Source organism: Saccopteryx bilineata, chromosome 4 (genome assembly GCF_036850765.1).
Source record: "Saccopteryx bilineata isolate mSacBil1 chromosome 4, mSacBil1_pri_phased_curated, whole genome shotgun sequence".
Classification (NCBI taxonomy): domain Eukaryota; kingdom Metazoa; phylum Chordata; class Mammalia; order Chiroptera; family Emballonuridae; genus Saccopteryx; species Saccopteryx bilineata.
This window is the reverse complement of record NC_089493.1, coordinates 43625879-43638831: the sequence shown is the minus strand read 5'-3', so window position 1 is coordinate 43638831 and position 12953 is coordinate 43625879.

Genomic DNA, 12953 nt, shown 5'->3' with positions numbered 1-12953 from the left:
ATTTTCTACTGAATGGGTGTCTGGAGGACCATTCAGGATCCTAGTGGCTGGATTTGGTGGGGCGGATTAACATGGAGAGCCCTTGGAAAAGCAGCATCGCCCCTGCCTGCACCAGCTATTGTTCCAGAGGTGAGTGTTCTGTCTAGTTTGGAAGACAGAATCTCTCTCCTGACTGGCCCCCAGCCACACCGGTTTCGTACACAGGCTCCCAGGTCCTTTCTCCCTGTCAGGGCCACAGGCCTCTCCAGCCAGCCCTCTGTGCCAGCTGACAGAGGGTGCTCTTGTATAGCAGATCTGACTCCCTCCCCACGCAGGAGCTCCCGAGCTTTCCTGCTGCAGCCAGGCTGCCTCCCCCCGCTGGGGACCCTGACTCTTCACGTGGGGCAGATTGCTGCTGCTGTCCCCCCCCCCCCCCAACACACACACATGAAGCTGGCCTAGGTCATGCTGCAAAACCAGTGCTGAGCGGGCCTCACTCCCCTTCGAGCTGTGGCCCTCTCTGCACCCTGATTTTCCCGCTAGGACGAGGCTAAAGATGGGGGGGCAGAGTTTGGTTTGCAGATCTCATATTTGTGTTGTGGGAGGAAAGGAGGGAGAGGAGAGAGGAGACAGGAGAGAGAGAGAGAGAGAGAGAGAAGACACTGCCTTCTCAGAGCTCTGCAATAATAGATTTCATGATTTAATTGGAAATTTAGTAAATCTGCTAAAACATTTAGTGGTTTAAATTTTTCCTGTTCTGCAAAGAAACAAAGGCTTCTGGTTCACTCTGTGTCTTTCAACAACTTTAATTTCATTTGTAGATTACAGATGGAAGTAGCATTTCCACTCGATTGCATACTGGGCATTAGGAAGACAAAAGCCATCATTGTTTTCGGCCCTCCGAATTTTTTTTCAGACGTTAAGCTGTAGGTGGTATTCTTTATACCTGACATCAGAGCACTTTTGTCAGGCGTTTAGTTGACAGGATTTACTGCGGCCCATCCGAGGTGCGCGAAGCAGAGAAAACAAGAAAATACTGCGTTCAGGTGGCCAGGGAGAGGCGCGCAGGCCCACCAGCCTGATCGGTAACCGCTGCTTTTCAAACTGGGTAATTAAACACCTTTAGAGTTCTTCGAAGGGAATTAATTAGTAGAGAAAGGCTGTTTTGTTTACAGTCTTAATCATCAACATAATCAAAAGCCAGCCTGGATATTGGTGGCAAATTGGACTGAGTTCTCCGGAAGCCAACAATGCCGCATGCAGGGCTTTTCTGTGTTTGGAGGTTGGTTCAATCTGAGCATTAACTTGCCATTGGGTGGAGGGGAGAGGACGGAGGGAGGGGGGGGAGCAGTGCATTGTGGGTGGGGTATGGGAGGTACTCTCCGTCTTGTCAGAACACCCGCAGCCTCACGTGGAGTTCCCATGCTAAGATCCACCTGTGCATGGTGCAAGGGCAGGTTGGGATTAGTGTTTAGGTCCACCTGTCTGGATGGTTTGTACATGGGTGACCGTTTCAGGCCCAGACCACTGTACTTGGGAAGCCCCAAAGTAATGTGCCACAGTAGGTATCAGTCTATTGGCGTGATGGCATCAGAAATACCTGGAGAGCTTCATAATAAATGAGGATTCTGGGTCTCACCCAGACCTGTTGAACCAGAACTTCCTAGGATGAGACTCGGGAATCTGTGTTAACTCACTATCCAGGTGCTTCTGATAGGCAGCAGGTTTGATAAACCGAGCTATTGATCTAAGCGGTTTGGTGACCTTTTGGTGAAGGCACATAGGCATGAAGTAGGAAGAAGGGTTTGGGCACACCAGGGGTCACCTTGGCCCAGAAAAGGCCGGTCTTGAGGTAGTGGACCCATGGTCCCTAAGTCTAGATTAAAGCTGCTAGGAGGCAGGGTCACTCTTTGCAAAGTGCAAACCAACTTTCACCTTGAAGCATCATCATTAAACCTTACCTGAGCGATAGGGGTGGTTCTCCAAGCCAAGAGAGACTGACTGCAGGGCAGCTCCGCTGCCCCAAGAATCCCGTTTCATGGTGCCAGGAAAGGTTAGAAAGGATGAGCAGGGCTGGGGGAGGGAGATGAGTGGGTTTTAAAACTATCCAATTTGTGAGAAGCTGGTTTCAGTAGCATCTGGGTTTTATAAGCCCAATTTCATCAATAATTGCTGATAATATTCCAGGTCCTATCTTGTTTTGGTCATGACAAGAGCTCAGAAATTGCCTCAACTGTCCCAAATTGTGTCTTTCCCTGGCTACCTCTATAATCAAGACTCACCCTTTTTTTCAGATTATAGACTATGTTCTCCTAGCCCTTTAGTTTCATTTTCAATGACAAGTTTATACAGTAAAAATAATACAAGTCCTCTGCGTTGTTAGTGGGGAGTGGAAGCTCCCCTTGTAATCTCACCCTTCAAAGGTAACCCCTGTTAATGGTGTCAGCCACCTCTCTATCAGGATCCTAGGGTTCAGAACAGTGAAGTCAAAGCTGCTGTGGCAGAGCAGGGATGGGGGTCCCCACCTTTCTGCCCAATGTCCTCTTCGCCCACAATTCTGAAGGAGACCATTCCTAGCACCCCAATTGTCAGAAACTTTGATGCTACCGACAAGGAGGTGACTAACTCATTTCTCATGCATTAGTAAAGATGATCAGCACACTTTTTTGGAAGCCAAAAGCCACACCCCAACACCTGATTCATCCAGATTATAGGAAACACCCCTATGGTTGAGTCTTCCTCCAACCTTCTGACCTTTATTTTACACCCATCAATTTCTCATCACAAGGCTTCACTTTTCTGAAGTAGGTTCCCAGAGGTCACTAATTCTCAACCAGGAAAGCAGAACTGAGCATGCTCCATGGCTGTTGGGTGGCTCAGATGTCCTGGGGAGAGCAGAGCAAGGAGTGTGAGCAGGTGGAGTTCCAGTCCCTGAGCAGAGCCCACTGTGCTGTTCCGAGTCCTCCTAAAGCCCTTTGTGCTTTTCCCCAACATTCCTGGGAACTCAAGCCTGCCTGTGGTTGTCACATCTTTCTACAATATACAATCTGGAGAGGGAAGGGAGTGGAGAATGTAGAATTAAATATCCTTGACTCCCAACTGATGGGGGCAGCCAGGTGCAGTTTGGCTACAGCAAAGGGCTTTCAACAAGGCAGAGGTTTGTGCTTCAGGATGCATTTTGTTGTGTTCAGTAGACCCAGTGAACAGTCATGCTCAGTTCAGCTCTCTGTACTTGCAGAGTCCTAATACAATAACAAGTTTCATGATGTTAACATGTATGAGCATTGAGTATGTGCCAGGCACCAGGCTAGGCATTTCACACAGTATATCTAATCTACTCTTCCAGAGAGCATTACTATCATCTCCATTTATAGAGAAAGGAACTGAGACTCAGAAAAGATACCCAAGGTCTCAGCTAGTTGCTAAAAATCAGGTTTCCAATGCAGGGCAATTTGATTGCAAAGCCTGACAGTTTATCAGTGTGTATGCAGACCTGGTGTCAGATCTTAACCCATCCTTTCCACACACCGAGACCAAGCTAATGGAGAAAGGCCAGGTCAACTAAGTGAGGACTGGTTTCCAGCCCTACACCCGAGCAAGTGGATGCTGACCAAGGCTATCCATCTGACATGTTTGGTGGACCTTTTGGGAATACCATGTTACCTGAACACATGACCACTCAGCTGGGGCTAGAAATTGGTTATTATGCCTTGCTGATTTATTTATGTGTAATCCCTTTTTCCCCTAGAAAAATGATCTCCACCTCCTTTGAAACCCTTTGCCAATCACTCTGTTGACTGCAGTAATGTATACTGACCACAGCAATTGATAAAGAAAAGAGGCTTTTGTCAGATCCAGGGCAGAAGGAAGCATGTGGGCTCTATCTGTGAGGGGAGACCCAGCCAGCCTGGAAGCGATATTCAGGACAGCCAAGGGCCTAGACTGTTGTTGTTGTTTTTTAAAACCCTTTACCATTTTAAAAATTCATGCTGGTAAAGCCATGTTTTTGGTGTGCCCCTCTGAGAAACCTCTTGCTATTTTAGCTTAGTTTGAATCTCTTGTGTATTTGCCGTACCATTGTTGGAAGAGACCTTAATTTTAATTCTTTTCTCTTCTCTGGGACCCTCCTTCTCTCCCTCCGTCCCCAAAAGTTTAAGCATCTGTTAATCCTAGTTGGAAACCTTAGCAGATAAAAGTCTTGTTGTTCTGTGTAGATTGCTTCCAGAACAAATAGAGGTGGTAGATAATTTAGCATTCAGTTTCAGGAGGGCTTAGGACGGGGGCTGCAAGGGACAGCACCTCTTCCTCATAAGACATCCAGTAAAAGCAAAGGCAAAGTAATTCCAAGCTCAGATGGAATGCATGTAGATCAGGTTCATTTCCAGAGCAGCCACTGCCTGCGTTTAGGTGATATTAGAAGCCACCATGACAGCAAAGTAGTTTTATGCATAGCGGCTTAGCGAATACTCTGAGAACTAGTTTAGTGAAGCTATCAGGTTGAAAAATACCAAGTCACAAAGTTTTAATGAAACTAAGTGTGGATCAACGTATCATAAAGAGCATCCAGGAGGACTTAAAAGATACATGGGTGGAAATTAGAATGGATCTTCGGGATTTATTTGGCAAAGCCTGTCTATTTTGGCCTCTTTTTTTTTTTTTTTTTTTTTTTTTCATTTCATATTAAGGCTACTGAAAGTGCGTTTTGTTTGGCTGAGGCTGGAGGAGGACAGCAGCTATTGGGGCTTTTACACGGATGCTGCCACTGAAGTTTAGCGGCATTAATTGACTGATAAGGGCCCAGGCATCAAATAGCAGAAAGAAAGGCCATCGGAGATTTTCTTGCTTTATTTCTCTCTGCACTTCATTTACATCTTAAGCCATATTGGTGATCCAGATTTGAATAAAGCCACAGCTTACGCAGTGATTAGATCTCAATAGCTTGGATTTTTCTATGAAATTGCTGCATTTTTACTAGATGTATTTAGAAATACTGGTGAAAACTGACACCTTGGGTAACTTTATCATTTCAAATGGAGCTTCGGGTGAATAATAAAAAAAAAACTCAGCTAAAATAGGGGTATTAGTCGCCAGGCCTTTGACTCAAGCAGTGTCAGGGGTTAGAATTAGACAAAAGCCAAGCTCAGCACGACCTGGGCAAGAGAGAATGCAGATGAGTCAACCCCACCACCTTCCCTCAGTCCTTTCTTCCCAAAAATGTTAATCGAAGCAGTGATCCCATAACCTGAAGAAAAATAAGAAAGCCAAAAGGAATAGATAATGCAACAAGGAGCTTTTTTTTTTTTATTCTGAGTTGTTTTTTTTTAATCATGAAGCAATATTTTTAACTCTAAGGTTAACCTGCTAATCCTTAAGCTGGTGATAGGACAGTGTCAAATGTGATGGGATTTTGTGATTCTCATTATTGTTATGTATTGTTCTTTCCCTGGCATTCCATATTAATATTTATAAATGCCCTTTTTATAGAACCAAGAGGACCAAAACCCATTATTAAATTTTTAAAATGGACAAACCGCGCATCCAATATAGTTGATTACAATTTAGAACAAAAAGGATTTCGGTAGTAATCCACTTCTTGTTTCCCGTTGTTGTTGATTTGTATAGACAGCAGAGCTCCTGATGAAATTATTTTTTTAAAAAAACACACACACACAAAAAAAACTACTGTTTACACAAAGTAACATCCAAATGACAGAGAATAACAGAGTATTGATTCGGCTCTGCGAAAGGAGGTGAAAGGCACCGCGAGCAGGTAAGAGGGCAGAATGGAGAAAAGGTGAGCATTTAAAATGCTAAATCACTCACCAAGAGCAAGGGCAAAAATGAAAGAATCGATTAAAAATTTTAAAAGAGGGAGAGTTTGTTCATTCGGTTGTTTTCATTTGAAGTAAAATTGCCTCATTTTACTTCACAAGTGGCCTCCGAAGGGTTCAGAAGGCATCCATGTGTGTGAAAGAGGAAGTCTCCGTAACACAGAGAGCCAAATCAATCACTCCACCGCCTAACCGGAGACACAAGTCAAAATTGACAACTAATCTACCCAGTCGGTTCTCCGTTCGGCTCCCCAGGATGCAATCACACATCCTTTTGAGTTGGATAGGAAGAAAACGTCTCTCTACCCAGCTCAGGGACATTACTTACTGCGTTCCCAGCTCTGGGCAACCAAGAAGAGTTCTTCAGACTCAGAGAGGAACCTTTGTACAAGAGAGGTATTTTTATGGCCACCTGGCCCCACTACTCCCTCTGTCTCCAACAGGGCCTAAAACAACCGGGTGTAATTATTGTAATAAGGGTGTGTAAGACTGATCAGTGGTGCTTGGGGTCAGGGAGAGTGGGGTGGCCTGGTTTTGCAAAAGAACAATCTAGGAGAAGAAAGGGGAACTCCGCTGCTCCTGAAGCCAAGAACCTGAAGCAGTTCTGACCTATTGTCAGAAACATATGAACTCTTATTTTTTTTAGAGAGGTGTTTCCATGAGGAATGTTTTTATTTTTGTTTATGTTCTCCCCTCACCCCCAATCCGTGTCCAAAACTTCAGAATCAGACCTGGCTCTTACCCTTTAAGCTATGTGATCTTGGGCAAATTAATCAAATGTCCTTGTTTATAAAATGGGGAAACTGAAGCCTACCTACTTCTGTTGCTGTAAGCAGCAAATGAGATCGCTGTGTGAGGTGTGAGCTCTCGGGCACACATGGTGAGCCTACAAGCAATGGCAGCTCTAGTTAATAAATCAATGATTTTGGAGATTTGAAACTCTGGATAATTATCCTCTCCTGGTTTGGGAAATGCTGCTCATGCTTACGGATCTCTGTAACTCTAGGGTTGCACGTGCAAAATATAAAGCAAGTAGGGGTCTGTGAGGGCCCAGGTTGCTTGAGGAATTCCAGGCCGTGTTTGGCCTTCTGGAATAGAACACCAGGGCATTTATTTTTAAACACATCTAAGGTATTTTCCAACACCAGTAAGGAAAGGGGAGTCAGAGCTGATGCCTAGTGGTTCTGACAGTTATTCTATTATTGTGCAGAGTTACAGCCACAAAGGTGGCGTGTTAGCTCCCAGCTGAGGGGTATTGTATGCTCAAAGCAGCAATGTGTAACCCAATTCCAATGAAACCCAAGTTTGGTGAAGCAATGAGAAGGCTATTCATAATGACCGATCTTTATAGGATCCGGCCTCGCCTCTGGGGAAACATGTCTTATGTTTCAAGCATGTGTAATAGCCTGGGTTTGCAATGTGGACTTAGTTCAGAAACTATGCTAAGGATGCAGACTTTTCAGACCGCTCTAACACCTGTCAGCCTACCTCTCCCGGAGTTTCTAATGCCCTCCTGTCTTTGAGAGCCTTCATTTGAACTCCTAGAAGGAGTCCTCCTGAGTCAAGGTAAGAGAGATTTGCCTGGGTGCCTTTCTCCTCCTTTCCATGGGGGACCCCAGCCTCCTTTCCACACTGTCCTCAGACAGTTGGTGACTTGAGTGGGCCTCATGGGACTGGCCTCTCCACCACCATTCACTGGCCCCAAAACGTTCATCTCCCGCTGACTTACCAAAATTTACCTGTCCTCTGCTCCGTTTCCTCAGAAGGACCCCGAGGGAGCAACCAACCTGGCACTCAATAAAAGCTTGTTTAGAACTCAGTATATATGTATTCAGTGATTGGCATTGGCCCAATGGAATAGTGATATTCTCCCTCAGATAACATAACATTTGGTGCCTTTTCTCACATGGATTCAGGTCACCTCTGAGCTCTAGCTTTTACCGTGGCAACACCTGTACCGAACTGTAGCACTTCCCTCGGCCGTATACCCTCTCTCCTGCTTTCTGCCCAGGGGTCCTCTTCTTCTACCACCTGTGGGAGCCAGCTCAGCCCTGCTCACGCGCTCACGAACCCACACACAACCCTGGAGGTGGGAGGGACTCGGCGCTCCCCGGAGCAAACTTTGACCTGTGGAGGTAAGAGCCAATGGGCAAAACTCCCCACACCCCTGGCTTTCACACAGGTGCTCAAAACCTGCCCCTGGGGACTGATTCCACTTGCCCATGGGGTAACCAACTCCCTTACGTACCCTGGGATTGGCTTTCCCTTCCTCCTCATTTCATTCTCCCCAGTTTCTCCACTCCAGATGCCTGAGTTCACATCTCAAAATAAACTACTGGTGCATAGGCCCATATCTCAGACTCCCCTGTTGGGGAGAAGCCAAAGTCAGACAGACATCCTTTCCAACAGGAGTTAAAAAAATTCCCCTAATCTACGACAGTACTTTCGCAAAGATGGGGTTTCTGTGCTGTGGGCTGTGTTAGGGCGGAGCTTTTTCTCTGAGCCCTCATAGCTGTCAAGGCATAATCTCCAATGCATTTGTCATATTAGGTCATCGTGACCTGCTATTTATTCATCTCCCCTTTATACTAAACTCGGGGACAGTATCTCTTTCTGTGTCTGTGTGCCTAGCCCAGTGTCTAGCATGCAGTAGGGACTAAGTATATTATTGATGGGTGAATGAATGAGTGAATACATACAAGAAAACCATGGCTGCTCCATATCACCTATACTAGGTTCACTATTTACTCCACCTGAAGCCCACCTACAGCCTCCAAAATACAATATAGAAATTTTAAAAATTAAGTTCAAGGGAATAAAGAAGAAAACTCTAATGGCTAATGCCTCCCACACACGAAAACCTCTGTTGTCGTTGCATACACCCTTGCAATGGCGCCCCTCCCTTCTCGTTTAGTCTCCCTTTTAGTTTAGCTCTGGCTACTGAATAGCTTCCCTTTCCTCTGCCTTCCCAGGCTGATCCTTTAGGTACCATTTGGATCTGTCTAGACATTCCTTCAGGGTTGGCTCTAGGATCAGGCCCTTCCTATAGTGTTTAGAACCACTCAGGAGTGGAGTAATATATTTTACCTGGACTACTATAATATGATATCAAGCCATCTTTGGAAACTGGCACCAACAAGAGGAACTCATTTTAAAAGGTATCCCAGGGCGCCAACAAGCTCTGTTCAGATTCCCTATGTTCAGTCTAAAAACCGTGTATGCCTGACCAGGCGGTGGTGCAGTGGATAGAGCATTGGCCTGGGATGCTGAGGACCCAGGTTCAAAACCCAGAGATCGCTGACTTGAGTGTGGGCTCACCAGCTTGAGTGCAGAGTCACTGGCTTGATCCCATGGTCACTGGCTTGAAGCCCAAGGTCACTGGCCTGAGCAAGGGGTCACTTGTTCAGCTGGAGCCAACCCCCCACCCCGGTCAAAGCACATATGAGAAAGCAATCAATGAATAACTAAGGTGCTGCTAAAAAGAACTGATGCTTCTCATCTCTCTCCCTTTCTGTCTGTTCCTATCTGCTCCCTCACTTAAAAACAAACAAAACAAAAAATCACTAAGATTTCTCTCTGAAATCCTCATGTTCCATTTGGGGGGATGGTGAGCCCAATGGGCTGGGAGGCAGAACCTCAATGGGAGAATGTGGCTGCAGTGACCGAGTCCCCCTAACCCCCCGCCGTCATGTAACCATGAAGGCTCAGCACATCTGTGTCGTCCCCGCAGCTGGAAGACAGATTCTCTCCTGGCTTAAGCGGAGTCTTAAAGACTTAGTTACTGTAAAGCATTTGGAACAATTGCAAGTCTGTATATCAGTTTAAGTTTAGTTTCCCATTTAATTAAGTGAGAAACTGAGCTTTTAGCAATGTCTCTGCTACATGCATGGTAGGCTCAGAGAAGGACTGAGGTTTAATCTCGCCTTGCTACTAGCCATGGCTTATCATTAGGATGCTTCTCTGGTTGCAAGTTACAGAAACTTCAAATCAAACCAATTTGAGCAATTTATTATCTCACATCACAGGAAGAGGTACGGTGAGTTCCAGAGCTGGTTGACTCAGCAGCTCAAAGATGGCCCAAGTTCTCTTGACTCTGCCGTATGAAGTGTTAGCCTCACTCACCCTTGGGCTGGGAGCAAGATTGGAGTAGCAGCCAGTCCCAGCCTCACACTCAGACCCAAAATCTAGAGGAGAAGGAGACATTACCTTTTTCTGTGGTTTCCCTAGAGAAGAACTATTCATATTTCCCCAAAGGCCTTCCATCAAACTCTATCTCACTTCACATTCTAGAATAGTGTCATAGCTTAAAATAAATTTTGCTTTAGTAAGAGCTAATCCCTAATTTCAGTGGTTTTACACAGCAAAGGTCTAATTCTTGCTTTATGCAAAATCTGCAGGGAGTCTAGAAACTTCCTAGGATGGAGTTCTTTGGGAGTAGGCTGGGAACTCTCGTGGGCATCGGGAGCTCCAAACATCCTTCCACAATCACTGTGGCAGAGGAAGAGAGTGGTCAAGGGTCTTGTGCAGCAGTGTGATGCTGAACCCCATAGTGATGCTGTTCATTTATGGCCGTTAGACATACGGTCTCTATCCAATTGCAAGTGGATGGGGAAGTGTGATCTTTCTATGTCCTAGGGAAGCATAGTAGAACCAGACATAGAAAACACTGGTAGATCTCCACCTCTGGTAGATCTCCACCTCTGTGCTCAATCCTGACCAGTCACTGACCAGGCCAGTGTGGGGAGAGCAGTGGAATAGATTAGGTTAATCTAAGGAGGGGTGGATGTTGGGGAGTAAACCATAAAACCTCTCCAGGTTGTTTGAAAATTTAAAAAAATATAAACCTTTAAAATTCTTGGAAGATGATACAAATCAAAGAGCAGTTCACTTTGGATTGCTCATGTATTGATTATCCAGTCTTGTATTTGATCAACTGAGCAAAGAGGAGAATGACAATGTCAGTTACCTGTGTTAGAATCTTATGTAAGCATCCCACCACCCTCTGTCTGAAAAGTCCCTTCTGCCTAAAGAGTTTTACCTCGGAGATATATATATATTTTACAACATCAGGGTTCATTTGCACCATCACAATGTAATATTTGAGGACCCATAAAATACTTTTGATCCTACAGAGCAATCTTTATTAAATTAAAACTTGATTAAATCTCTAGCAATCACACTCAGTCCTGCATGTGAGGATGAAGGTGGTGGGCAACTTCTGGAAGCTCTTTCCCTGAAAACCAAACACAGAATATTGTGAAAGGTTCTTCATGCCCTCCTAATTACTCAAAATGGAACTCAAACTCTTCTCTGAAAGGTGGCCTCTACTACATTTTTACAAGCTTCCTTCAGTCTTCTATCCCATCCAGTGACCCCCGACTGCATCAAAGTTCCCCAGAGAATTTTAAAACCATGCACAAACAAACAAACAAAAAAGATAAATAAATAACTATCAACAGAAGTAGCTTAAGTCTGGAGATCCCGCTTGGTATTCTGTGGCTCAGGAATCTGCATTTTAAAAAAGCCTCTCAAGGTAATCAGAATGAGCTGCTAAGGTTCCACCTCACAGCTCTCTGCCAACAAGTAAAGGGTCCCCTATTAACACTTTTTTCTTCACCTGATGATTAAACAAATGATGGTTCCCATTAGGTCTTTAGGGCAACAAAGTGACCTTTATTGAGACTAATAGAACAAATCTACTTTATAGTCACTTTATTGTGTCCAAGATTATTTTACTTTTAAAATACTTTTCTGATAAGCTAAATGAGGATGTCTCTGAAGGAAGCATAGATACTTCTTTCTGATTTGACTCGATAGAATTTTAATGTAATTGAACCCATCTTGCATATATCATTCTCTCGTTATAAGTAGAAGTTTTTTGCTACCATTCATTGCTTGTTTCTTACAGTAGCAAATATCGGATCATAGAAACCTTGCCTGCCCTCCATACCTCAGTTTACTCATCTGTAAAGTGGAGAGAGCAATAGCATCTTTTGCAAAGGGCTGTTAAAAATTCAACGAGACAGATCAGAGAACCTAGAAATAGACCCATACATATGTCCAACTGAATTCTGAGAAAGGTGTAAAACAATTCAATAGAGGAAAATAACCTTTCCCAGGTTGTTGGCGCCGGATCAGGTGGTTATCTGTGGAGAGAACGCTGAGGGGGAGGAAAGACCTCAGTCTCATATCTTATACCAAAGTTAACTCTACATGGCTCAGCCTTCAATGGAATATGGAAAAACATAAAATGTTTAGAAATAACCATAAGAGAAAATTTTTAGGATGTAAGGTGAGGCAAGGAGTTCTGTTACTTGACACCACAAGCATGATCCATAAAAGAAAAACTGATAAATCTTAGCTGCATCAAAACTAAAAGATTTGCGGCCCTGGCCGGTTGGCTCAGCAGTAGAGTGTCGGCCTGGCATGCGGGGGACCCGGGTTCGATTCCTGGCCAGGGCACATAGGAGAAGCGCCCATTTGCTTCTCCTTCCCCCACTCCCTCCTTCCTCTCTGTCTCTCTCTTCCCCTCCCACAGCCAAGGCTCCATTGGAGCAAAGATGGCCCGGGCACTGGGGATGGCTCCTTGGCCTCTGCCCCAGGCGCTAGAGTGGCTCTGGTCATGGCAGAGAGATGCCCCGGAGGGGCAGAGCATCTCCCCCTGGTGGGCAGAGCGTCGCCCCCTGGTGGGCGTGCCGGGTGGATCCTGGTCGACCACATGCGGGAGTCTGTCTGACTGTCTCTCCCCGTTTCCAGCTTCAGAAAAATACAAAAAAAAAAAAAAAAAACAACTAAAAGATTTGCTCTGCGAAAGACTCTACTATGATAATATTTAAAAAACTACGGAGTAGGAGAAATTATTTCAAGTCATATCCAATAAAGAACTAGTATCAAGAGTATACAAAACCCAAAAATTAAATCAGTAAAAAATGAACAATAATTCAATAAAAAATGAGCAAAAGACACAAAGAGATATTACATCAAAAAGGATATACAAATGATAAATAAGCACGGAAAGATGTTCAACAGCATTATGGAAATGTAAACCAAACTACGGTGAATTATCAGTACACGCCTATCAGGGAGACTAAAATAAGAGTTAAAGACACCAAATGCTGCTGAGTATGGAGAAATTGAATTGCT